Below are 26,530 nucleotides of genomic sequence, written 5' to 3' on the forward strand. Positions count from 1 at the left end.
CCACCAAGATCTAGCCTGAACTATTGGAGTTTTTCTACAAAACCTGGCAAGCAAAATATCTGTTTTTACCTCTGGAAATCTCTCTTTTACGAAAAAAACAAAAACTTTAAACTCGTGAAAAAAAATGTGAGAGCTAACAAAAATTAAACCATCTTTTTGAAATATAGAACATTTTCCATCTTTATAAATGGAAACATAGAAATCTAGATAAATCAGGAAAGCAGAAATGAAGAATGTGCAGAAGAGGAAGCCAACAAGGAACAAGCCTTGCTGCATGACTACACAGAAAATCTCAGAAAACGGAGATGTCTGAAAGTTGAGATAAAGGATGAGGAGAAGGACTTCCCTGGCAGTCCAGTGGTTAAGACTTTGCCTTCCAATGCAGGGAGTGTGGGTTAGATCTCTGGCCAAAGAGCTAAGATCACACACGTCTTGTGGCCAAAAAACCAGAACATCAAGTGGAAGCAATCTTGTAACAAATTCAATAAAGTCTTTAAAAATGGTCTATATAAAAAAATCTTTAAAAAAGAGGATGAGAAAACAGGAGGATTGAATAAGGTCTGCAGGAAGGGTGACTAGAACCCCTAGGATGCCTTCTAAACCCTTGTGAAGACAGCTGGGTTTTCTAGAGAAATTGAATCCTTGAGAATCTGGATTTGTGGATAACGGACATAGTGATGAGCAGGAGCAATTTGCCTTAATGAGAACAGGAGATGTGAAATGAGAATGCATACACTAAAATATCAGAACCCATGGCTCCCTGGCCATCTCTCAGCCTTCACCATTCCAAGAATGCTTGTAGCCAGGTACTTACTGCTTTTATGCTGGCATAGCAGAAAATTGGGGCCTTCCTCTCTGCTGAAGTTGGCTGTTCCTAGAAAAAAAGATCTATAGATACTGACATTTGGATGTCCCCCAGTGAAAAGGTCAGGCCCTGACAGATGATAGTGGAGCTCACTTATTGACTATCTACCTTATACCCAGAAGTTCCATTTAGCTGCTCAATGCCTCAGTCCTCAATATGCATTAAGACAAGGATCACTGCATAATCAAGAAAAGCATCAAACATGACAGTGTCAAAAATCAACCAAAGGGAGTAAGAATAAACTTGAGAATACAGAAACAATGCAGAGAGCAAAAGAAAATTTTAAAATAAAATACACAAAAAACCCAGCAGAGCTGTGATCCGTATTCTCAGATCCATAAACGTAGATATGTCCATAAAACAAAAATAAGATAGACTGACCAAAAGCAACAACAACAACCCCCACTCTCTACCCAAAGGCAACATAAAGGAACCAGGCCTAACTCTTGGAATGTAAAATTATAACAGCAGAATATTTTTTCTTAAAATTTTTACATTATTTTTAATTGGAGGATAATCCCTTTACAATATTGTGATGATTTTCTGCCACTCATCAACGTGAAACAGCTACAGGCATACCCGTGTCCACTCGCTCGTCAGCCTCCCTCCCACCTCCCTCCTCCCCCCACCCCTCTAGGTTGTCATGGAGCACCGTCTTTGAGCTCACTGCATCACACAGAAAATTCCCACGGGTTATATGTTTTGCATATGGTAATGTATATGTTTCAGTGCTGCTCTTTCAAATCATCCCACTCTCTCTTTCCTCACTGAGTGCAAAAATCTGTCCTCTATGTCTGTGTCTCCTTTGTGGTCCTGCACGAGGGATCATCAGTACTCTTTCTGGATTCCATACATAGATATTAGTATACAGTATTTGTCTTTCTCCTTCTGACTTACTTCACTCTGCATAATAGGTTCTAGGTTCATCCACCTCTTTAGAACTGACTCAATGCATTCTTTTTTTATAGCTGAGTAATACTCCACTGTGTGTATATACCACAAATTCTCCATCCATTCACCTGTTATGGACATCCAGATTGCTTCCATGTCTTTACTATTGTAAACAGTGCTGCTCAGTTGAAGAGTTAGAAGATAAAGTTGAAGAAAATTCCCAGAATGTATGAAATGAAAAAATGATAAAAATTGGGGGTTCAATTTAAGAGCCCTGGTGTCAATTATAGGAATTTACAATAAAGGAAAAGAGAAATTGTAGAGGGCATACCAAAGAAATAATTTAATAAAATTTCTGCAAAGTGAAAAGCATGAGTTTTCATGTATGAAGGATACTAAGTATTCACCATAGTTAATAAAAAAAATCACATTGACTTCACTGAGGGTCCAGTGGTTAAGACTCCAAGCTTCCACTGCAGGGGGTATGGGTTTGATCCCTGATTGGGGAACTAAGATCCCTTATGCCATGTGGTATGGCCAAAAAATGAAATATAAAAATGAGTCCAGCACTAGAAGGAATATGGGATGAGATCCAGGAAACAAGATGCCCATGGGAGGGGGGTAATGGGCATTCCCATGATAAGGGTAGAAGGGTATTTTGTTACCCTTATAACAAAAATATTTGCAATAGGACAGGACAGAATTTTCAAAAGCAGCTGTTCCATACTGGAGCATCGCCAGGCAGGGGTGGACGAGGTTCTTCATCTGCCTGCATTTTGTGAGGGTGAAGAGCTCAGCTGTCAGAAGCTAGAATCGCTGGCTTTCAACTCAATTTCATCACTTACTATCCACGTAGCCAAATTAATGAATTTAATTATCTGTTTTGCAAAATGGAATAATAATAGTCCTACCACATAGGGTTGAGGTGAGGACTAAATTCATACATGTGGAGGGTTTAAAATAGTTTCTGGTACATATGTGCTCAGTTGCTCTTGGCTTTTTATTATTAAAAATGTTTCAGAGTTCTGTTGGATATTTTGGGAGAGGAATTATTGATAGGCTTATGGAATATTGAACAAATACATCTCTTTCCATGACTCAATTATAAATATTGAAGTAGTGCAAGTTACAGATATCAAGGCTATTTACCATGAAAATTATGTGAGCATTTACTATTGATTTTACCAACACTGTGGTTTAAGTGCTTTGGGAGGTTGGTGGAGGGTGTGGTATGTGTGGTGGGGGAAATAAGTTAGGTGAATGGACATCAAATGATAAACTATCAAATTGTAAACTCAAGTATAGCAGTATAAGCATATTATTTATACAGGCAAAGAGTTAATATTGATTGTCTCTAGAATTGGGTATTAGAATGCAGGAAATATTGATCTCTATTATGAGCCCCATGACACTGTTTCTCTTTCTCTTTATTTTTCACTTTTGCTCCATCGCACTGTTCAATTTTTAAAAAATATGTACATGGGTACTTTGATAAAAATTAAAAAAATAATTAAATTAACATACGCTATAGAACACATTTAGCAAGGTAGGCAAGCCACATAAGCTTTATTATCAACAGTGATATATTTAAAATTCTTTGATTTTTTTTTTGTCCAAAAATTAACTTCAGGGATTTGGAAATTGCAAATATTAAGCAATCTTTAAGTCTTGTCTCTAGCAATATTTCAAAGCCAATAGTGCTCAATACAGCTGCAAATAAAAATCATTTGGGTTATACGTTCTAGTCACCTAGGGAACTTTTAAAACTTCTGATGACTCAGATCAATTAAGTCAGAATCTCTGGGAGTGGATCAAAAAATCAGTATTTTAAAACTCCCCAGGTGATTATTATTTGTGACCAAAAATGCAGACAACTGTATGAAAATATTCTGAGTGATATTTGATACACTTTTTTCACTCATAGGCTTTATAGTAAGCAATGCCCACATTCATCAGCTTGCTAGGAACAGATGTGAAACTGGAGATAGCTTACATAAATAGATAAATATAAAGTATAAATATATGTATGTGTGGGTGGTTATGGGTGTGTGTTTCCTACGTACTGTAATTTGGATTAAGATCACGTTTGAGCACTTCTTTTGTTAATTTTGTCAAACCAAATCTTTACACACTTTTTTTTTTATTAGTTATTTAATGCATGAGTCAGATTCCCAAGTCTTAGAGGTTTATATAGTGATTTCTATTGTTGAAACATGCTGATTTGTGTGAATACAAGATTTACTAATGAACTAATGAATAATAACTAAATTATACTGGGAAGACCTAGTATTAATTACCATGGAATTCATACTGCAGTTTATAAATCAGATAAAAAATCCAATAATTATAAGACAATTGCTATGTAATTACCTTGACTTCACATAGTAATTACAGGATAATTTTGTCAATAGTTCACATCATATATCCATAAAGAGAACTGCTATTACTTTGCACCCTGGAGTTAAAAATAACTGGCTAGATTATTTTAGCATTGCTTTAGGAGGGGAAACAATATATGATCTTTAGTTTAGGATGTAGATATCATCTCAGATTTAGTTTGTAACCTGCTCAGAACTTGGCACTGTAGTCACTGATACCAGAGATATTTAACAAGTTAATGCAATTAGGATGGAAGGATTTAAGCATTCTATTATTCTGTAACATCTGATGTTTAAATTAAAATCATAGCTGCTGAAGCAGATGAAAGTGGATGTGGAGGAATGCACTTTGATTAAGAACAATTATAACATGGTAGAAAATGCTGCTCTTTGTTTGAAGATACAACGGGGAGAGTTTTATTCTCCCTGAAATGGAGTTGGTCAAAGTCTTCGTTAGCAAGCGGGTAGAGTATGACTTGCTTGGCTCTTTGCAGGGAGGTTTTTCTTTTTTCCAGATGTTTCAGCTCCTCTGGCAGCACACTGTGCTAGGAACTAGGGAAGAGACATCCAAGAGAAGGAGGAAGCAATAGAATTGCTGCGAAATGAGGGAAAAACCTAATACCGTCCTCTGCCCAGCAGAGGTGCTTACAGTCTAAGGCCAAATCTAAAGAAGGACAGGGCCTTTCCTGGTGGTCCAGTGGTTAAGAATCTGCAGTGTGATGCAGGAGACACAAGTTCGATCCCTGGTGGGGCAACTAAGATCCCCATGCCGCGGTGCACCTGAGCCGGCCCACAACTAGAGTCGGTGCACCACAGTAGGAGATCCTGCATGATGCAGTGAAGATCCCGTGTGCTGCAAGCAAGACCTAAAGCAGCTGAATAAATATATAAATATTTAAAAGAAGGACAAACATGTTTCTGCCCACATGCGAGTAGAGCTGAGTATGTGGATTCTCTTCCTGTGGTTCAGCATAAAGATAACACATGTACCAGTGACAGGTGAGTCATTTCTGGGAGTGATGGAAAGACAGTGTTAAGACTTAGATGTCTATGTCTTATCTCTACCATCCACACAAATGGGTAATCCTTGACAGACAGCATCCTGGGGGAACAGATAAATCCCACACAGGGTGGGGTTCAGGAAAATGTGCAGAAAATCCTCTTTTTTCATTTAGGGTCATGGAAGTCCTCAGGTATAGAGTTGAGAAGATGGTCCTTCAGAGACTCTAGGCTGAGGTACTGGATAACTCTGGATTTGGAACATTTTATTCTAACTGTTTACAGTAAGAACCGCAACAATCTTGGAAAGGTTATAAAAATGAAGTTCATGTTATATATCATGCATTCTTTATCCATTCATCTGTCAATGAATATTTAGGTTGCTTCCATGTCCTGGGTGTTGTAAACAGTGTTTCAACGAATACTGGGGTGCGTGTATTCTTTTAGACCATGTTTTTCTCCAAATATATGCCCAGGAGTGGGATTGCAGGGTCCTATGGTAGCTCTATTTGTAGTTTTTTAAGGAATGTATATACAATGGAATATTACCCAGCCATTAAAAAGAATGAAACAATGCCATTTGCAGCAACACAGATGGGCCCAGAGAGTATCACACTAAGTGAAGTAAGTCAGAGAAAGACAAGTGTCGTATGAGATCACTCATTTGTGGAATCTAATTTTTTAAATGACACAAATGAACTTTTTTTCCAAAATAGAAACAGACTCACAGTACGGTTACTAGGGGGAAGGGTTGAGGGAAAGGATACTTAGGGAGTTTGTGATCAACAGGTCACACAGCTGTATTTAAAATGGATAACTAACAAGAACCTACTGTAGAGCAGAGAACTCTGCTCAATGTTATGTGGCAGCCTGGATGGGAGGGGAGTGTGGGGGAGAATGGATGCATGTATACGTATGGTTGAGTTGCTCTGCTGTGCCCTTGAAACTAATACAACAATGTTAATTGGCAGCATTCTGATATAAAATAAAAAGTTAAAAAAAATGAAGTTGAATTAAATGATAACACCCAGTCTATTAACTCTCAAAGCTTTCTTGCTGGGCTAAGGATGCCCAAAACTCAGCTCCTGGAACCACGGGAAGGTTTATAATTAGGAACCACAGAGGTGTTTGGAACATCTTTGAACTACAGCAAAATAGGCTGCAGACTTCCTGATTCCTGTCCACCCAAACATAATGAGGTCATTGCTGGTGGATCGATAAAGCAGTGAAACTACAAACAGGATGCAAACTGCACTGGGGCAAGACTTTGCAAGTGGAACAAATGCTTCTCTAAATGTACCCTTCTTATCCTGAAGTCTGAAATGCCCACCAAATTAGGGGGGAAAAAAAGAACTCCAAGTGAGGTCTTTAATGCCTTCCACTAAGTATCTTCCTGTTAACTGAAGTCTTTTCTCCCACTGTGCACTAGGGATGTATCCAGTAACTCAGTCACCTGGAATCTCATCTTTTTCTAGGCAAAGCTGGCAGTTTCTTGTTACCAGACTCTTCCCTTTATCTGAAACAACTCATCCATCAGTATGTCTCCTGCCCAAATCTTGTTCTTTAAGGTCCAGCATAAATGTTACCTCTGCCAGAAAGCAAATTCTTACCACCTCTCTAAAGAGACTCCTCTCTTGGAAATCCTAGACATAGTCTCTCTTTATTTTTATACACATCTTCTCTATTGGCTCTTAAGTTCCTGGGAGCAGGTACCATGATTTACACATCTTCATATTATTGCAAGATATGTATTAACTTTCACAATACAGTTGAAACTGAAGTGAATGTACTATTGGTATTTCTTTTTTTAAAGTCCAAGCATTTTTAGGCTATATAAGTGACTGAACTCCCAGAGTGCTGATCCACGGAGTAAACATTTTCATTGTGGGATTTTTGACCAAAAAAAAGGTACATTTTATCCTAGAAGTATTTTCTTGTTATCCTTCTGATGACTATTAACAACTTGCTTTATTCCCGTGTAATTGTTTTCCTTTCCTTTTTTTTTGTTGGAATATGATTGCTTTACAATGTTGTGCTAGTTTCTGCTGTACAGTGAAGTGAATCAGCTCCACATATTCATGCATCTTCTCCCTCTTGGCCCTCTTCTCCCCACTCCATCCCACCCCTCGAGGTCCTCACAGAGCACTGAGCTGAGCTCCCTGTGCTCTACAGCAGGTTCCCATTAGCTATCTGTCTTACACATGGTGGTGTATGTATGTCAGTCCTGCTCTTCCAGTTCGTCCCACACTCCACTTCCCCACTGTCCACATGTCAGTTCTCTGCCTCTGTGTCTCTATCCCTGCCCTGAAAATAGGTTCATCTGTACCATTTTGACACTGAAGGTTCAAAGGTGATGTCTTTGAATAATGTTAACAGGAAAGCTAAGACTATATTATTAGACATAAGTGGCAATTTTGGAGGAGTTAAGGTATAGTTCCCTTATAGCTTTGCAGGTACCGTCAGATTTGAAAGTGGGAGTCTTGAAAAAGAGGTCATGTGTGCTGTTGGAGGAGCCTGGATAGGGGGTTCAGGAGATCAGGGCTGCCCATTTTCCTCCATAACTAGCCTTGTTGTTTCCCTCAGTAACTGTGGGGCAGGCCGGGGAACACCTCTGCAAAATCAGGGATTTAGCTTAGGTGATCGCCAAGGCATCTCTGAGCTGTAAGCCTTCGTGGGTCTTAAGACCAACATGCTGTGAATAAACACCTTGGAGAGAAATGCTCCAATGAAAAGGAAATAGATGGCGGTGATGAAACTTTGAACTGCTGTATTGGAAATGGTAAGTATGAAGCACAGATCATTTTTCCTTCAGATGTGGTCCCAGGAAAATCGTGGCTAGATATCCCTCTCTCCCTTTCCTTATTTCCCCAGTCCTTTATCCTTGTCACAGTCCCAAGGGCATTGTTCTCATATTTCTCAATGGATCTCAATGAAAGTGGAGCAGAAGGCAGGTTAAGGTATTGCTTCTCTTGCAGAACTCTTTACGGGAGGCACAAGAGGCCTGGCAAGTTTCCAAGGCCCCAAGAAGCATGGGACAGGCCCCGAAACTGTCATCCCATCCACCCTCATCTCCGGAAAGAGTTGAGCAATTAGGATAAATCACTGGTTCTGATTCTTTGAGAAATGTCTGCTATTATAATTTCCATTATACTGGCACCATCACCTTCAAAACAGCTGAAACGATTTTAGCTGAAATCATTTTCCCAGAACATGTGGAGTTAAAATGTTTCAATTATCAGGGTACTACAGGGCTGCGGGATCAGCCAGGGAAGAGAGGTACTAAATTTGCTTTCTGCCCAGTCATCACTACATCACGAACAAGCATGAGGTTCCCACCGTCACAAACGGACTGCTCCTCAGCCTTCCGTGACAATGGCGATTTATCACAAGGGCATGTGTGTGTCCCTACAGAGTTGGATGTTAATGTACATTAACTGAAAAACAATCCTAATTGCGTTCTGTGATTAATCAGTGTATTATACAAACACTCTTACCAGGTTGCTATTTCTATCTCCGTGGTGTAATTGACAAATCTTCTGAATTATATTAATGTAGGATGAATTAGAATCTAATTATCTGGAAAGTTCAGATTTTAAAGAAAGTAACTCAAGGTCTTATAAGCAGTATTTTCTTGGAAAATTACAGGCTAGCAGCTGTATAGGTTCATTTCTCTGAAGTGACTCAGTTTTTCTGACTGAGCAAAGTATACATTCATTTTTACCATTTCTTGTCTTCTGAATTGTTGAACATTCAGTTGGCTTTCATTTCTCTTGACCAAGACTTATTTGAAATGACCCTAGAGATATCTTGCAAAACTGTATTAGACTTTAATGAGAGATTGGAATATGGTGATGAAACATGATTTACAAAGTAAAGAACAGATCCTTTGTGAGAGTTTTGATTATTTGTTTGTAGCTTCAGCCTGATTGTAATGAGTGGTGTTTCTTTATTGGCTCCCAAAATGTTTGACTTAAACAGACCAAGGAAATGCAAAGGCTATCCATTTGTCCACTATAGAAGAAAGTAGTCAATCAAAGACTTGGTTCCTATCTCAAAGGGAGAGGCCACTGGGATGAATTTAACTCAAGGCCATTTATAAATATGCTGAAGAGTAAAACAAGACTGGAAAATGTCATGATTAATTGTCCTGGAGACAGTCATAGAAAAATACTACCATTTTTCTAGGGAGCATGCATCCCTTACAAAATGAAGTCACTTCTCCCCGAACTACCCAAAAAAAGTGGCCAGCAGAAGTGTACCCTCCAATAATTCAAAAGTAACTTTAGATGCTCCAGTTGATTTACCTTCTTAATTATGTTTCACATCACTTGACACCCAATAAAAACTCAGCATATTTTCATATTGTTTACAGTTGAATTAATCTTTCAAAAAAAAAAAAGGTGAACATTCTATAATCTATAAAGTAGTTAGGAAAACAGATCTTTCCAATCTTAAAGGAAAAGGACCACAGAATCACAGCCCCAAACTTCATTCACAGCTGCTGTAAATAAGTTATATAATCTTCTGGAGATTATATAATCATTTGGCAATTTGAATAAAAAATTGTATAATATACATTTAAAGAAATACAGCAATTCCCATTCTGGGAGTTTACCATGAAGAAATAATGTGTGTATAAAGATATGCTGCATGTATCAGAAATATTCCACACAGTTTGGCTTATAGTGCCAAAAATCGGAGCCAAAGTAAATATTCAGGAGCAGAGACTTGGTAGCATAAATTAGCAATCATGAACATGGAGGATGCAGGTCATATTTTTTTGGAATATAGTGTTAAGTAAAAAACGAAACAAAATGTAGGGTATGAAGCCATTTTATAATTGAAAATTACTTTTTCAGGTATAGGAAGAAGTCTGGCAGGCTATGAATTAGTTTTCAACTGTGTTTTTATTTCTATTTTTGTTCATTTGTTTTCTTATTTTTGGAGTATAGTTGATTTACAATTTTGTGTTAGTTTCAGGTGTATAGCAAAGTGATTCATTTATACATATATGTGTGTTCATTCTTCTTCAGATTCTAATTGTTTTCCTAAGTTGCTGTACCATTTTGTATTCCAACTGGTAAGGTATGAGAGTTCTAGTTCCTCTGCCTCCTTGTCAAACGCTTGGTATTGTCTTTTTTTTTTTTTAATAGTAGCTGATATCTGAAATATTTATAAATACTAAGTCACTTAATCCTATTAGATGAATAGTATGATTCCTCTGTAACTCACAATAAATAATAGTAATAAAAATTTAACAATTACTTAATAATAAATAGATACCTCATCAGTTTTACTGATGAAGAAACCAGAAGAGACATCAAATTACTGTCTTAAGATTTCACAGCCAGTAGGTGGCAGGACGGCATTGAAACCCAGGCAGTTTAACCTAAGAACACATGCCCTTAGTATTATACTCTGCTTTGATGGTCTTTCAATCAGTATAGGAGAGAAAGGCTTTTAATATTTCCTCTGCCAGCTTGAAAGTTCATCTATTTCTCATCTTGGAAAGTTATGCAAAATTTATTGAATTTCAATTTAATTTTCCAAAAACTGTGCAGTGTGGTTCAGCATAGCACATTCCCGTCAGCTAATTAAAGGATGTCAGTAGGCTGGCTCCTGAGAGATCTTTCAGAGCGTCATGAACTTGCTGGGCTCCCTATGGCCCAGAAACTTGCTCTCAGCCCTGAAAACCAGAAGCCTGATCCTTTTGGTGTTCCAGAAATGAGTAAACTCAGCCACGCTGGAGAAATCAGGATACAAAGTTCATCAAACACTGATCCATTAAACACAATGGTAATTTATTAATTTACAGTGAGACATATGATGATCAAAGAGAACAAAAATTTATTTTTATTTGATGACACTCCTTCTCCCTGTAGAAAAGCTTTGTCGGAGCCAAATGATCATGTGAAGTTTTCCAAATGTACCTAGAAACTTAAGTAGGAGAGTTCACTGTTTTTAATAGCCTGAAGGCTTTAAACACTTATTCACAGAACTAAGTCTTGGTAGTTTGTACCTGAAATACTCTTATTTTTCATTTCCATGGTTTGCGTCAGTCTGCCCGGGGACCACTGAGAAAGATCAAATGCTTTGAATGAAAACGCCCAACATCTGCCTTTTCATCGTTTCACCTCTCATCTCCTCACTGATATCACGTTTCCTTAGACATGGATCTTTGGCCTAATTAAAATCAATTCTTATTCATCTTCAACCATCTAATATTTGTTGATGATCTATTATGTGCTAAGACATTTTAGAAGTAGGGGATATAGATTATTCTAGGAATCATTCTATCCTTTTAAGATTTTGAGGTATCTCTTACATGATAAATAAGGCTGCCCTAAGAAGGTTATATATTGACATGAAATAGATCTATTTCCACGAAGTGCTAATCTTTGATTTATCTTGGTTGTTAAACATAAAAATTTCTTTTATTTCCCCAATCTATAGAAACTCCACTTTTTTAGCAAATTCATTTCCCCCTTAATCCTTTCTTATTACCACCAATCAGAAAAGTATCCTCTGCTGCTTTTGAATTAGGAAAGTGCTTTCGTTTTAGGTCATATTTTACTGTGCTTCAAAGTTATTTGTACATATATTCCCTAGTTTTCCAGATGATAAATTTACTGAAGACAGAAACTAAAGCATATTAGCTTTAGCACTCTAGCAGGTTCTTAGCCACTTGAAGGAGCTTAATGACATAAATCTACAGAATGAAAAAAGGATGGGAAGACTTTCCTGGTGATCCAATGGTTAATATTCTGTGCTCCCAATGCAGGGGGCCTGGGTGCGATCCTTAGTCAGGGAACTAGATCCCATATACTGCAAGTAAAGATCCTGTGTGCTGCAACTAAGACCTGGTGTAGCCAAATAAATATCAAAAAAAGAAAAGAAACAGAAAAAAGGATGGGGCAAATAGTCACCTCAGTTCTATGTATGAGTCCTATTGTTCTCCATTCATCCCATCACACGACTTTTTTCTTTAGCTCCGTACATGTAGATGGGCCACTATTTTCAGGCAAGGTCCACATTTTGTTCCCTTCTGCCACCTTAAAGCCCTCATCATGGACCACGGCCCCAGGAGTGCCCTTCTTTCCTCTGGTTCCTCCTTTGCTGAATCTAATTACAGGTGTGCAGGCTGCAGCCAGCCCTTCCTCCCTCCACTGGCTGCAAGGGACATTCCTGACCTAATGGTCTGACCTGCAGTGCCACCGAGGCAGGTTTGTGCTGGCTCTCAGTCTGATGCAAACAGCAGAGAGAAACGACGATGCCCTGCTCAACTCTTCCCCAGTTAAGCTGTCATTGAAAAGGAGACACCTGCTACCCAGAGAGTCTTTATGTTTCACTTTACCACAGGAGTCTATGGTGGACTTGTCAACTGATGGCTCTGGGGCTAAGTTGGGAAAAAATTACATTATCTTCCCATGAAACTACCAAGTAAGGAGGGAAGTTTCCTGTGTATGATTGGATGCCGCCACAACACAGCCTTATGGATGGTACAGAAGCACAAGCTATATTTTAGAAAAGGAGCTGTTCTATGGAAGAGCAGAACAGGGGTGGACAGTATCATTGTGCAGGTAGTGTGCTGGAGTCAGTGTGGGTCTTAGTTCCATAGCAGCTTTCTCTGTCATTCTGGAATTGTTTGTCCAAAGACGGCAGCATAAAACCGTGGATATGGCATCTTCTGAATTTAGTATAGTTTGGGAGGAAGGAGGCAAAAGTGTTTAAGTCCCAACTCTATAACTTATTGTTTGACTTTGGGCAAAATGTTTAACTTCTTTGAATCTACTTCTTTATCAGTATTGTGTGGAGGTTGTTGTTCAGTCACTCAGGCACGTCTGACTCTTTGTAACCCCATGGACTGCCACACGCCAGACTTCCCTGTCCTTCACCAACTCCTGGAGCTTGCTCAAACTCAGGTTCACTGAGTCGGTGATGCCATCCGGCCATCGCATCCTCTGTCATCCCGTTCTCCCACCTTCAGTCTTTCTCAGCATCAGGGTCTTTTTCAGTGAGTCAGTTCTTTGCATCAGGTGGCCAAAATATTGGAGTTACAGCTTCAGCATCAGTCCTTCCAATGTATATTCAGGACTGATTTCCTTTAGGATGGACTGGTTGGATCTCCTTGCAGTCCAAGGGACTGTCAAGAATCTTCTCCAACACCACAGTTCGAAAGCATCAGTTCTTCAGTGCTCAGCTTTCTTTATAGTCCAACTCTCACATTCATACATGACTACTGGAAAAACCATAGCTTTGACTATATGGACCTCTGTCAGCAAAGTAATGTCTCTGCTTTTTAATATGTGTGGGGGTTAAAGTTTGCCTAACTAGTTCTTCTTTTTTCTTTAACAAATACATTTATTTTTAAATATTTATTTATTTTATTTTTGGCTGTGTTGTGTCTTAGTGGTGCAGATCTTTGTTGACGTATGCCAAGTTCTTTCTAGTTGAGTTGTGGCTCACGAGTTTAGTTTTCTTGCAGCAGGTGGGATCTCAGTTTTCTGATCAGGGATCGAACCCATATCCCCTGCATTGGAAGGTGGATTCTTAACCGCTAGATCACCAGGGAAGTCCCTGTCTAACTAATTCTAATAGTTTAAAACTATGATTAATTAATGTGTCTCAACTCCTATACTTAACATTACTTAAAGTGCCAATCAGCATCATTTTTACAAGGGAGAAATTTTTCTTGAGATTTACAGGGAAATCTCCTGTGCTCCGGGTGGGGGAGGGGCAGTGAATAGTTTAAATTATGGGATAGTTTTTCAGAAATGCCATTTTTATTACTTTCAAACGGGCACAGTAAATATGCTAGGCTAACAAAATGTTGCCAGGGTGTTTTGCCAAATATAGATCTTTGTGTGAATGTATCAGAATGATAGGTAATTAACTTTTATTGTTGATACATCAGTGTGAGCTCTGAAAATGTTTAAAAACTGTTTATTCCCTTAAGTGGTTTCACAAGTACCTTTGTCTCTAGACTCTTATTTACATGATATCCTGTGTAAAATTCGGTGCAAAGATGAAGCTGAAATAGTATTTTTCTCTACTACCAGACCTTAAAGACGAGTGTTTACGATGTTTGGAATGACGAGGAGCTGGTATTTTCAAGATTTTGCTGGATGCATTTTTCTTAAGCTTTTCCAGCTTTCGTTTGCTTATTTGGTTTGCTGAATCTTCGTTGTTGCATGCAGGCTTTCTCTAGTTGTGGCGAGCAGGGGCTGCTCGTCATTGCTGTGGGTGGGATTCTCATTGCAGTGGCTTCTCTTGTTGCAGAGCACAGACTCTAGGCTTCCTGGACTACGGATTGAACCCGTGTTCCCTGCACTGGCTGGCAGATTCTTATCCACTGGACCACCAGAGAATTCCTGGATGCATATTTATCAATCATTATGAAGCTCTAGAATCCTGGAATCTTTGCAAGATTTTTCTTCATATCAGTGCCATTGATTCAGAAATTTTGCTTCCTTGTTTGGTTCAGCTTGAAGTTTTAGCTTAACTTGAAAACTCCAAGAGGTTCTTTGGAGTTGAATCTCTTTTACTCAGTGAGTCACTGAGCACCCTCTGCTCTCCAGATTCTATCTATCTTTGTAATGACTAGAACCTTTGTTCCTATTTTCTTATCCTGTGGGTGCATGCTCAGCTGCTCAGTCATATCTGACTCTTTTGTGACCCCATGGTCTGTAGCCTGCTAGGCTCCTCTGTCCATGGGATCTTCCAAGCAAGAATACTGGAGTAAGTCACCATTTCCTACTCCAGAGGATCTTCCAGACCCAGGGAATGAACCTGTGTCTCTTGCTGTCTCCTGCATTGGCAGGTGGCTTTTTTTTTTTTTTTTAAATCACCAGCGCTTCTTGGGAAGCCCATTTGTGGAATATCTACCATGAGTAAACTGTACAGGACTGAACAAAGATGAATAAGACACAGCTCTGCTTTTAGGAGCTTGTTCACAACCTAGCAGAGGAGGCTAATTCCTTTATAATTATATTTCTGTTTTCTAGGAGAACTGATTTTTCCTTTGTCCTTAGGCTTCAGTATCTACCACATTCTGCTGAAAGAAGCTAGCCCCTTTTCTGCAGTGGTGACAACAAAAGGCACACTTTTGATTAGGCTTAAACTATGCCAAGAGAGAAATGACCTCAAGACAATATTACTTGGCTTAATTGCAGCTTCCACAAAGCAAACAATTTACTAAATTATTGGAAACTGCAAAATAGCCTAGTGATATATTGAAAATCCCAGAACAAGTGAATAGGGATAAAGAATAATGGGATTTTTTTCATTTTTGCTTTGAAACAAGAAATTAAACTCAGTTCTTGGTAGTGGGTTGGAGGGAAGGGATGAGGAGAATTTTGGCTCAAAGTGGCATCAAGTGATAGCTCACATGAAGGAAGAAAAAAAACGAGCTAGGGTGTCTTGACTGCCTTTACCTGTTGACAGAGAAGCAAAGCCAGGTATGCCATCTGCGTAGTGTGACCTCAAGGCCAAGATGACTTACAATGGTTCTTCTCCTGGCTGGCAGCAACCAAAACTCCCACCATTAGTGTTTGCAGGTAGGTGCTTTCTGGAGATATTTACTCCACAGATGGATTAAGACTTCGTTACCTAGAAGGTTAATGTCTTAGATAGCTTATATATAGCACAGCTTTACTTATCTAGTGCTTGGTCAGTTGCTAAGTCATGTCTGACTCTTTGTGACCCCATGGACTGTAGCCCGCCAGGCTTCTCTGTCCATGGGGATTTCCCAGGTGAGAATAATGGGGTAGGTTGACATTTCCTTTTCCAGGGGATCTTCCAGATCCAGGGATCGAACCTGTTGTCTCCTGCTTGGCAGGCGGATTCTTTACCACTGAGCCACCTGGGAAGCCCAAAGAGCCCATAAAATTAAGTTTCCCCTAAGGGTGGCAAGGAAAGCATCACTGACTCAATGGACACGAATTTGAGCAAACTCTGGGAGATACTGGAGGACAGAGAAGCCTGGCCTGTTGCAGTCCGTGGGGTCCCAAAGAGTCAGACATGATTTAGCGGCTGAACAACAACAACAAAAGGTGGAGCAGTGGTAAAGAATCCGCCTGCCAATGCAGGAGATGTGGGTTCGATCCCTGTGTCAGGAAGATCTTCTGGGGGAGGAAATGGCAACCCATTTCAGTATTCTTGCCTGGAGAATCCTATGGACAGAAGAGCTTACAGTCCATGGGGCTGCAGAGTTGGATATGACTTAGCGACTAAACAACAAGGGAGTGAAGTGAGCTGGGGGAAAAGAATGAGAGATTGATAAAGTTTGATGAAGGGTGGGTAGGAGAGAGAGGAGAGAGAAAACAATTTAGAGTTGCTGATTGGTTTTAGAAAAATGTGTTGAAGGTTTTGATCTTCCGAGGGCTAGAGAAATTAGAGTCCTGCCTTCTCTCTTCTTTATCTTTTCCTTATCCAGAGGGATGGCTGAGGTCACTCAGCATCCAATGGTAACATGTGTGAGCTTACTTGTAAGGTCAGGAGTGATGGTTTTGCTATGAACCAAACCAGACACCAGGAGACTCCTGTCCTGAGTAAGAGAATATTTCCATGGGGCTGGAGATAGCGCTGGACTGGATGCCAGGTTCCCTGGTTCCCCAGCTTGGCTCTGCCAGGATTTACTGTGTGGCTTTAGGTCAAGCTGTTCCTTTTTCTGGAGACCCAGTTTCACTAACTATCCATGCCAGGGGTGTTGGAGGGAGGGGGAGTATAAGAGTAGTTGTCTTGGCCCTAGTTGGACGTCATGTCATTTTTTATAAAAGCAGAGAAATCTGTAGTATTTGAGAACTGGATCTTACATAGAGTGGTCTCAGAAATATTTAAACTTCAATTTCACTGGAAGATGTGGTTCTCAACTCTCACATGCTGTAACTAAAGGGGGGGTCCAGCTGCTCACTGCTTAAGAGGCAATAGAGGGGCAAGGCTGGTGAAAAGGAAAGTTTGCTTTATTCTGAAGGCTGGCAACTAGGGGGCAGAGGGCAGACTCTTGCCCAAAAGCTGACTCTTCTCCTTGGCAATCAGGGGGCAAGAGCTTTTATAGACAGAGGGAGGGGCTGCATGCAGAAACAGCACAGTCTGTTCTGGTGGTTAGTTTGCAATTGGTCATCGGTGGTCTGACCACCATCATTTTGGTTGTTTCAGGTACAGTTAATCTTCTGTTCCAGGCTTGGTTTTTTTTTTTTTTTCTCATTTCCTGAGGCCAGCTCTTGGAATTGTGGCAGTTTCTGTCATGACTACAGTCTAGTCACCATATAGTAACTTCTTCCACCTGGTAGGGGTTTCAGTATCTACAAGACAGCTCACAGGATATGGCTCAGAGTATTATCTATAGCCCTTGAGAAGGAACTAGAAGCCCTTGACTATGCTTAGTTGTTACTGCTGTTTATCCGTGAAGTTGTGTCTGACTCATTTGCGATCCCATGGACTGTAGTCTGCCATGTTCCTCTGTCCACAGAATTGCCCAGGCAAGAGTACTGGAGTGGGTTGCCATTTCCTTCTCCAGGGGATCGGACCTGAGTCTCCTGCTTGGCGGGCAGATTCTTTACCACTGAGACACCAGGGAAGCCCTTGACTATGCTTAATGACTACATTACAATTATTTGGTCTCCTATGACTGTTTTCCTTCATTTCTGTGTGCTCTTACTTTTCTGATTAAACTTAATTTTTGGTTAAAGTTTTTCCACGAGAAAAAAAGGAAAAAGGCAGGTGGAGGACATGGTGGGGGTGGGCTGGGCGGGGAGGAGGGTGGAAAGGACCATGGGGACCAATTCCCTTGCAGTGCTGCTTGGGGTTCAGTTCACTTCAGTCGCTCAGTCGTGTCTGACTCTGCGCGACCCCATGGACTGCAGCACGCCGGGCCTTCCTGTCCATCAGCAACTCCCGGAGTTTACGCAAACCCATGTCCATCGAGTCAGTGATGCCATCCAGCCATCTCATCCTCTGCTGTCCCCTTCTCCTCCCGCCTTCAATCTTTCCCAGCATCAGGGTCTTTTCCAATGAGTCAGTTCTTCACATCAGGTGCCCAAAGTATTGGAGTTTCAACTTCAGCATCAGTCATTCCAATGAATATTCAGGACTGATTTCTTTTAGCACGGACTGGTTGGATCTCCTTGCAGTCCAAGAGACTCTCAAGAGTCTTTCTCCAACACCACAGTTCAAAAGCATCAATTCTTCGACACTCAGCTTTCTTTATAGTCCAAATCTCACATCCATACATGACTACTGGAAAAATTGTTAAGTTCTAATCCTGTTATTATACTTGGGGAGAATTTATTGTATACTAGGGTTGAGATCCAGGCTCCCCACCCAAAAGCCTTCCCAAACCTTCTTCACCTTCAGAGTCATCTTCCCAAGTCTGCATATGTGGCCCCTGGAATATGTCCAGCCTTGCTCTGAGCTAGGCGGCAAACATCTACTAAGGGCAGAGGCTTGGATTTTTTAATATAACAACACAGCCAATTTACAGGAGTAATATGATTTTCTAAATCATTGGAATTAGCTAGTCAAGTCTGAGAGTTACAATTATTCAGAGGCTCAGAAGCCCTAATAACATCTGGCAAACTCCAGCTGGGGCAGAAGGAAACAAAGCAAAAACACCCACACCATACACAACAAGCAAATAAACAAAAAACAAGCTCAAGGCACCATCATCCATTTTTATTACGACATCCTTAGGGTCACCGTGTCAAGGCATGAAAGGAAATTAAAAGGAGGCATCTGAGAGGATACTGCTTACAAGGATTCTTTACTTAGAGCTTGTTAATTTTCACAGTACAGTTGCCCTGGGTTGTGAATTAAAGAAACATATGAAAAAAATATCACGCCTTTAACTGTACTGGAGGCCCCATGTATACTCCTGTGCCTTTTGATGAGAAGCATTAAACATTTTTAATTTAGTACATCAATTTGAAAATCTAATTTTTTTTAATGCTTTGTAGCGGCAGACACGTTCACGGTGCTGTCACGACCATTGAAGAATTATGAGAAACTTGAACCGCAAAAAGTAAATTAGAAAAATCTCATTTCAGTTACTCTAAAAAGAGGGGAAATTAGATTTTGATTAAAATCACTCACACATACAATTTTAGGTAAACTAATTTAGCAAGACTGACTATATCATTTTTTTTCCTGCCAGTATGTCCTTTTAATACTGGTGGTGAGGTATTTGTACCCATAACCTTTTTCACAACCAAAGGATGAAAAAAGGAACTCTAATAAAGTGGTCTCTTGACCACTGTGTACGAGGTCTGGTAGGGAGAGATTAAAGTAGTGTATTTGTCAATACAATAGACAGAAACTGGGAATGAATTAAGACTCCTTATACAGTCTTTTCAGCTGGCCCTCTGCTTTGGCTCTTCAACTGTTTTTTTATTTCAACTTGGAAATTTTTACTTTAAGGAATGATGTGTCAGCTAATGTAGGAATTAATTGCATCATTAGTGCTGCATAATGTAGTCTATGGCCAGAGGCCTCAGTCTGGGTTAGACGAATACTGCCACCTCCAATGTGAGACCAGAGAACAGTAACTCATGGTTCTCATTAATTACAGGCAGACCCAGGTTGTCTCCAAAGATGTTGCTAAGCTGAAGTGAAACGATGCATATGGATGTGTTTCGTAAACTGTAAAGTACTGCTGAAGACTGTGGTGTCAGTATCATTCTGACATCTACGTTTGGATGACTGCCCTGTGGCACGTGAGCTTGGCTGTCTGAAATCCCAGCCTAGAAGCTAGGTTCTAAGGGGGGAAAAGATTGATAGAGCATTTTAGTTATTAAGCATCTCATACCAAATCTCATTTTGAAAATTGCATTGTTAATGAATTAGAAACTTTTAAATTAAAGCTGAGGGGTGAATTATTAACTCTGTAAGAACGGGAATGGCATGGCTGGTCTACAGAAGATAGTGTCCAAAACCCATCTCCTTCCCAACTGAGCACTAGACATGAAGAAGCAGCCTTCCTTGAACTTGCCAATGAAATGTAATGAGACCTCCATGACATTAATGGGTGTGAGAGCCTTTGAAAATGGCAACCTAATGTAAAGACAAAATACCACTTCAAAAGAAATGACGAACTCTATGAGAATTCTCTGGCGGTCCAGTGATCAGGACTCGGTGATCTCACTGCTGAGGGCCTGGATTCAACCCCTGGTCAGGGAACAAAGATCCCGTAAGCCATGTGGTGTGGGCCGAAAGAGAAAAAAATAACAAACTCCAGAATAACAGTTCAATGTTAGCAGATGGACAAGGAGAACAGAAAGAGAAATTTTTATTCACCAATCCCTTTATGGCCTCTGTCTCCCAATCCTGGTATTCCGAAGGAATAAGATTGAATCAAGAGATGGAAGAGCTGAGAAATAAATTAGAAAAGTTAATTAAACCATGGGCTTTGAGTGGTAAGGACATCAGTAGTGGTTCATCATTTGTAACAGTTGGGCCACTCTGACGGGGCCTGTTGATGGTGTAGGAGCCTGTGCGTATGCAGGGAGCAGAGGGAATACAGGAAACCTCTGCGCCTTCCACTCAGTCTCCCGTGAACCTAAAGCTGCTTGAAGAGGTAAAGTCTAAGGACTTCCCTGGTGGCCCAGTGCTTCAGATTCCGCCTGCCAACGCATCACAACTAGAGAGCAGCCCTGCTCACCTCAACTAGAGAAAAGGTCACACAACAGTGAAAACCTAGCACAGCCAGAAATAAATAAAATGAATTTTAAAAAGTAAAATCTATTAAAGAAAAACACCTAAGATACATGGATAAGCACCAATTAACAAATTTGAGGTTACCAGAGGAGGTTATAATGAACATGGAATTTGAAACAAACAAAAAAAATTTTTTTTTAGTCTGTTTCTTATTAGGGCTTAGAGTGATATGAAAAACATGTCCTTGGCATTGGATACAATCATTTGAATCCTAACTCTATGTTATTTACAAACTCTATGGCTTTGGGCAAATTAATCTAAGTCTCATTAATCCCAAATATAAAATGTATACTGTATCCACCCCAATACTGATTTCATGGCATTATTGACAAGATTAAATGACCTACATATGTGAGAAATGCGGTGTGTTGGACTTTATAAGTTCTTAGTAAATGGTGGTAGTAGTTGTTTTGTTGTATTAATATTATAACCTTTGTAGTGGTTAGGAAAAAAATGTACTGCTCTGAGGTTATCATGTGCCATTTGTTGTTAATAGTTGGTAAAGTACTTTATAGATTAAGAGATGCATTGAACATCATTTGTTAATATTCACAACAGATCTGTCAGAGAGATATTACCGCCTTTTGTTGCAGAGATGAGAGGTTGTTTTCTTATGCAATTGACTTGCTTAAGATTATATGGTTAGTATTTATGCTAGAGAGAAAATAAAAATAATTCTCTGAATTTTGAGGAAAAACAACTGAAATAAAAAGATGTAGGAATTCAATGACAGGAAACAAAAATGAAAAATGGATGGTAGAGTTCAGGAAGGGAACTGAAAATAATCAATAACATTTTATCAGAATGAAGGGCCATGTTAGAAGCAGTATGTAGAATAGATAGAGTCTGAGTATGGAGAAGATGCTTGAAAAAAATCACATAAAATCAAATGTGGGAAGAACCAAGATATAAAAATGATTCTGTTGCTGAAAGCTCAGCTTCTCTGTACACTGGTGCCAAATGAAATCTCAGAGACAGAGTTTTGGGTGAAGTAGAAAAGAACAGCTTTATTGCTTTGCCAGACAAAGAGAGACACAGTGGGCTTCTGCCCTCAAAAACTATGTGTCCCAATCTGGGAGTATTTGATGAAGATTTTATAACAATGGTCTAAACTGGCATGCTGCAGTCCATGGGGTCACAAAGTCATGACTGAGAGACTGAACTAACTAACTAACTAAAGACAGGGTCTCTGACAAGATTAGGGTGTGATCAGGGCTTGCATCCCCTTACTCTCATTTCAGGTAGTTGGTCACCAATCTTGACGAGTTCCTCTGGTGAATGACTACTGGAACTTATAGTTGAGAGACTAGGCTCTTAGACCTTTCCTTGTATGGGAAAAAACCCATTCAAGGCAGTCCTATGAAGACCTGGAAGTAGGAAGCTAACCACGTATCCTGAGAAGTAGACATTATTTCTAACTGCTAGATACGTGGTTAGCTTCCTACTTCCAGGTCTTCATAGGACTGCCTTGAATGGGTTTTTCCCATACAAGGAAAGGTCTGAAAATGATGTCTGCTTCTCAGGATCCTGCTCTCTGGTCATAGGCACGCTTGGCTGGTCAGCCTACGGTAATCTTATTACTCTGGTGAGATGCACCCATGACTTCACTCCATCCAATTTTAGGGTGGTGTGAGTAGTAAGAAGACTGTCGTAGATCCCTTCAGTTTCCTTTTAAGCTACTGCTTAGGTCCTTGCTCTTTTCAAACTTTCAACAGCACCTGATCTCTTGCTTTGAAGGAATGCAAGAGAGCTTCCAGGTGAGGAGGAGACCTGTGGAACACAAACTCATTCATAGCAGTTAGCGATTGACCAATGTGTTGGACGCCTGTTTATTTTCTTCCTGCATTAGCAATGTTGGTCTCCTGTACACAATTTCATAAAGACTCAATCCTAGCCCACTTCTAGGGCCCACCAGTATATTGTCAAGATCTTGTCCCATTTTAGATGAGTTTCCAGGCATAGCTTGGAGAGAGTTTTCTTCAGGGTGTGATTCATCTTAGCCTTTTCTGCAGTTTGGGGTCTCTGTGATGACTGAAGTTCCCTTTTAATACTCAAGCTTTATTTGCTGTTTGTGTTATTTCTGCAATAAAAGCAGCTAATTGTTGGCTTTGAATAGTAGAAAGAAGGTCTGTATATAGGAATGTCCTTAAGAGTTTTTGTCACTTCCACTGCTTTTTTCCTTCTGGCTGGAAAGGCCCCCACTCAACCTTGATACAGGTGTAATCCTCTTAAATCTTTAGCCAAAATCTCTTTGAAGAGGGCAGGGGGAATTTTTAAATCCTGATGGCATCCTTGAGTCTGATAAAGCTCAGAAAATTCAAGTTCACAACAATACAGGTCTGAAATCACATCCACAGTGGCCACCTAGTTTTACCTTAGTGACTCCATTTTGGCTTTCAAATGCATTCCCCTCCCCACTGTCAAAGCAGATGCACAAGGCATGTGTGAAAGGCCACAAAATAGGCTGCTTTTAAAAGGTAAACCGTGTACAGACTGCAGTGACTTCCTCATACCTCAATACACGTAGATTTCTTTCCTCTGTCATTTCCCCTTTTGCTTCCGAGTCTTTCCATAGAAGACATTGATGATCAAAATGTCTATCCCTCGGTGCTGGGTTGATTTAGTTCTCTGTCCCAGGTGTAGGTTGTGTTCCTTGGTGCTAGACCTCCTTTATATTTGCCTGGTTAATTCATGCTGCGTGAAAACTGATCAGATGGCCTTGGAATGCGGAATGAAGCAGGGCAAAGACTAATAGAGTTTTGCCAAGAGAATGCACTGGTCATAGCAAACACCCTTTTCCAACAACACAAGAGAAGACTCTGCACATGGACATCACCAGATGGTCAACACCAAAATCAGATTGATTATATTCTTTGCAGCCAAAGATGGAGAAGCTCTATATAGTCAGCAAAAACAAGACCAGGAGCTGACTGTGGCTCAGATCATGAACTCCTTATTACCAAATTCAGACTTAAATTGAAGAAACTAGGGAAAACTGCTAGATCATTCAGGTATGACTTAAATCCCTTATGATTATACAGTGGAAGTGAGAAATAGATTTAAGGGCCTAGATCTGATAGATAGAGTGCCTGATGAGCTATGGATGGAGGTTCGTGACATTATACAGGAGACAGGGATCAAGACCATCCCCATGGAAAAGAAATGCAAAAAAGAAAAATGGCTGTCTGGGGAGGCCTTACAAATAGCTGTGAAAAGAAGAGAGGTGAAAAGCTAAGGAGAAAAGGAGATATAAGCATCTGAATGCAGAGTTCCAAAGAATAGCAAGAAGAGATAAGAAAGCCTTCTTCAGTGATCAATGCAAAGAAATAGAGGAAAACAACAGATTGGGAAAGACTAGAGATCTCTTCAAGAAAATGAGAGACACCAAGGGAACATTTCATGCAAAGATGGGCTCGATAAAGGACAGAAATGGTCTGGACCTAACAGAAGCAGAAGATATTAAGAAGAGGTGGCAAGAATACACAGAAGAACTGTACAAAAAAGATCTTTGTGACCCAGATAATCATGATGATGTGATCACTAATCTAGAGCCAGACATCTTGGAATGTGAAGTCAAGTGGGCCTTAGAAAGCATCACTATGAACAAAGGTAGTGGAGGTGATGGAATTCCAGTTGAGCTGTTTCAAATCCTGAAAGATGCTGCTGTGAAAGCGCTGCACTCAATATGCCAGCAAATTTGGAAAACTCAGCAGTGGCCACAGGACTGGAAAAGGTCAGTTTTCATTTCAATCCCAAAGAAAGGCAATGCCAGAGAATGCTCAAACTACCGCACAGTTGCACTCATCTCACACGCTAGTAAAGTAATGCTCAAAATTCTCCAAGCCAGGCTTCAGCAATACGTGAACCGTGAACTCCCTGATGTTCAAGCTGGTTTTAGAAAAGGCGGAGGAACCAGAGATCAAATTGCCAACATCCGCTGGATCATGGAAAAAGCAAGAGAGTTCCAGAAAAACATTTACTTCTGTTTTCTTGACTATGCCAAAGCCTTTGACTGTGTGGATCACAATAAACTGTGGAAAATTCTGAGAGAGATGGGAATACCAGACCACCTAACCTGCCTCTTGAGAAATCTGTATGCAGGTCAGGAAGCAACAGTTAGAACTGGACATGGAACAACAGACTGGTTCCAAATAGGAAAAGGAGTACATCAAGGCTGTATATTGTCACCCTGCTTATTGAACTTATATGCAGAGTACAGCATGAGAAATGCTGGACTGGAAGAAACACAAGCTGGAATCAAGATTGCTGGGAGAAATACCAATAACCACAGATATGCAGATGACACCACCCTTATGGCAGAAAGTGAAGACGAACTAAAAAGCCTCTTGATGAAAGTGAAAGAGGAGAGTGAAAAAGTTGGGTTAAAGCTCAACATTCAGAAAACGAAGATCATGGCATCTGGTCTCATGGGAAATAGATGGGGAAACAGTGGAAACCGTGTCAGACTTTATTTTTTTGGGCTCCAAAATCACTGCAGATGGTGACTGCAGCCATGAAATTAAAAGACGCTTACTCCTTGGAAGAAAAGTTATGACCAACCCAGATAGTATATTCAAAAGCAGAGACATCACTTTGCTGTCTAAAGTCCATCTAGTCAAGGCTATGGTTTTTCCTGTGGTCGTGTATGGATGTGAGAGTTGGACTGTGAAGAATGCTGAGCGCCAAAGAATTGATGCTTTTGAACTGTGGTGTTGGAGAAGACTCTTGAGAGTCCCTTGGACTGCAAGGAGATCCAACCAGTCTATTCTGAAGGAGATCAACCCTGGGATTTCTTTGGCAGGAATGATGCTAAAGCTGAAGCTCCAGTACTTTGGCCATGTCCTGCGAAGAGTTGACTCATTGGAAAAGACTCTGATGCTGGGAGGGATTGGGGGCAGGAGGAGAAGGGGATGACAGAGGATGAGATGGCTGGATGGATCACTGACTCAATGGACATGAGTCGGAGTGAACTCCGGGAGTTGGTGATGGACAGGGAGGCCTGGCGTGCTGCGATTCATGGGGTCACAAAGAGTCGGACACGACTGAGCGACTGAACCGAACTGATGTTGAAGAAGCTCAGAGGTACGTGAATGAGGAAATCCTTTGTAGGCCATACACTATATCATTTGTGCCCAGCTGTCACACAGGCATGGTACATGTGCTTTTAGCAGTATATCTAAAGCAAGCAGTGACGCATCAAGAATAATTACACTTTGATAACTTCACTAGGTAATTTTCCTCTTCTCCTAAACATACAGATTTTAATTAACAGATCAAGAATTTTGCATCTATTGAAACATAATGTTTTCCCCTAAAATTACTCTCATCTGCATTGAACATAGTCAAGCCAAGCCTTTTGTTTTTGAAGGAAATCTAGTCCATTGACCAGATAGACCCCTCCACAATGACTCTGGCATCATTCCTCAGGAGTCTCAGACTACATATCCAAAAGACCTCTTGGGTCCTGGAAAGTTATGCCAAAGGCCTATATCAGATTTTGTTTTGCTGGATTTCTCTTTTCTGCTGCTGCTGCTGCTAAGTCGCTTCAGTCATGTCCGACTCTGTGCGACCCCATAGATGGCAGCCCACCAAGCTCCCTCATTCCTGGGATGCTCCAGGCAAGAACACTGGAGTGGGTTGCCATTTCCTTCTCCAGTGAATGAAAGTGAAAAGTGAAAGTGAAGTCTCT

The 26,530-nt window shown here is 40.3% G+C and overlaps 1 long non-coding RNA gene across 9 annotated transcripts in view; it reads left to right on the top strand.

Moving 5' to 3' along the window:
- LOC138430868 (uncharacterized) overlaps nucleotides 1–26,530 on the top strand; it is a 173,725-nt gene that overhangs the window by 44,854 nt on the left and 102,341 nt on the right. The window contains exon 4 of one of the 9 annotated variants that reach the window (XR_011253425.1): nucleotides 19,697–21,200. The exons of the other annotated variants lie outside the window; for them this stretch is intronic. This is a non-coding gene — a long non-coding RNA (uncharacterized lncRNA). Of the gene's footprint in view, nucleotides 1–19,696; nucleotides 21,201–26,530 lie in introns of those variants that run through there. 9 annotated transcript variants of the gene reach the window in all.

The sequence above is a fragment of the Ovis canadensis genome, chromosome 26 (genome assembly GCF_042477335.2).
Source record: "Ovis canadensis isolate MfBH-ARS-UI-01 breed Bighorn chromosome 26, ARS-UI_OviCan_v2, whole genome shotgun sequence".
Lineage (NCBI taxonomy): Eukaryota > Metazoa > Chordata > Mammalia > Artiodactyla > Bovidae > Ovis > Ovis canadensis.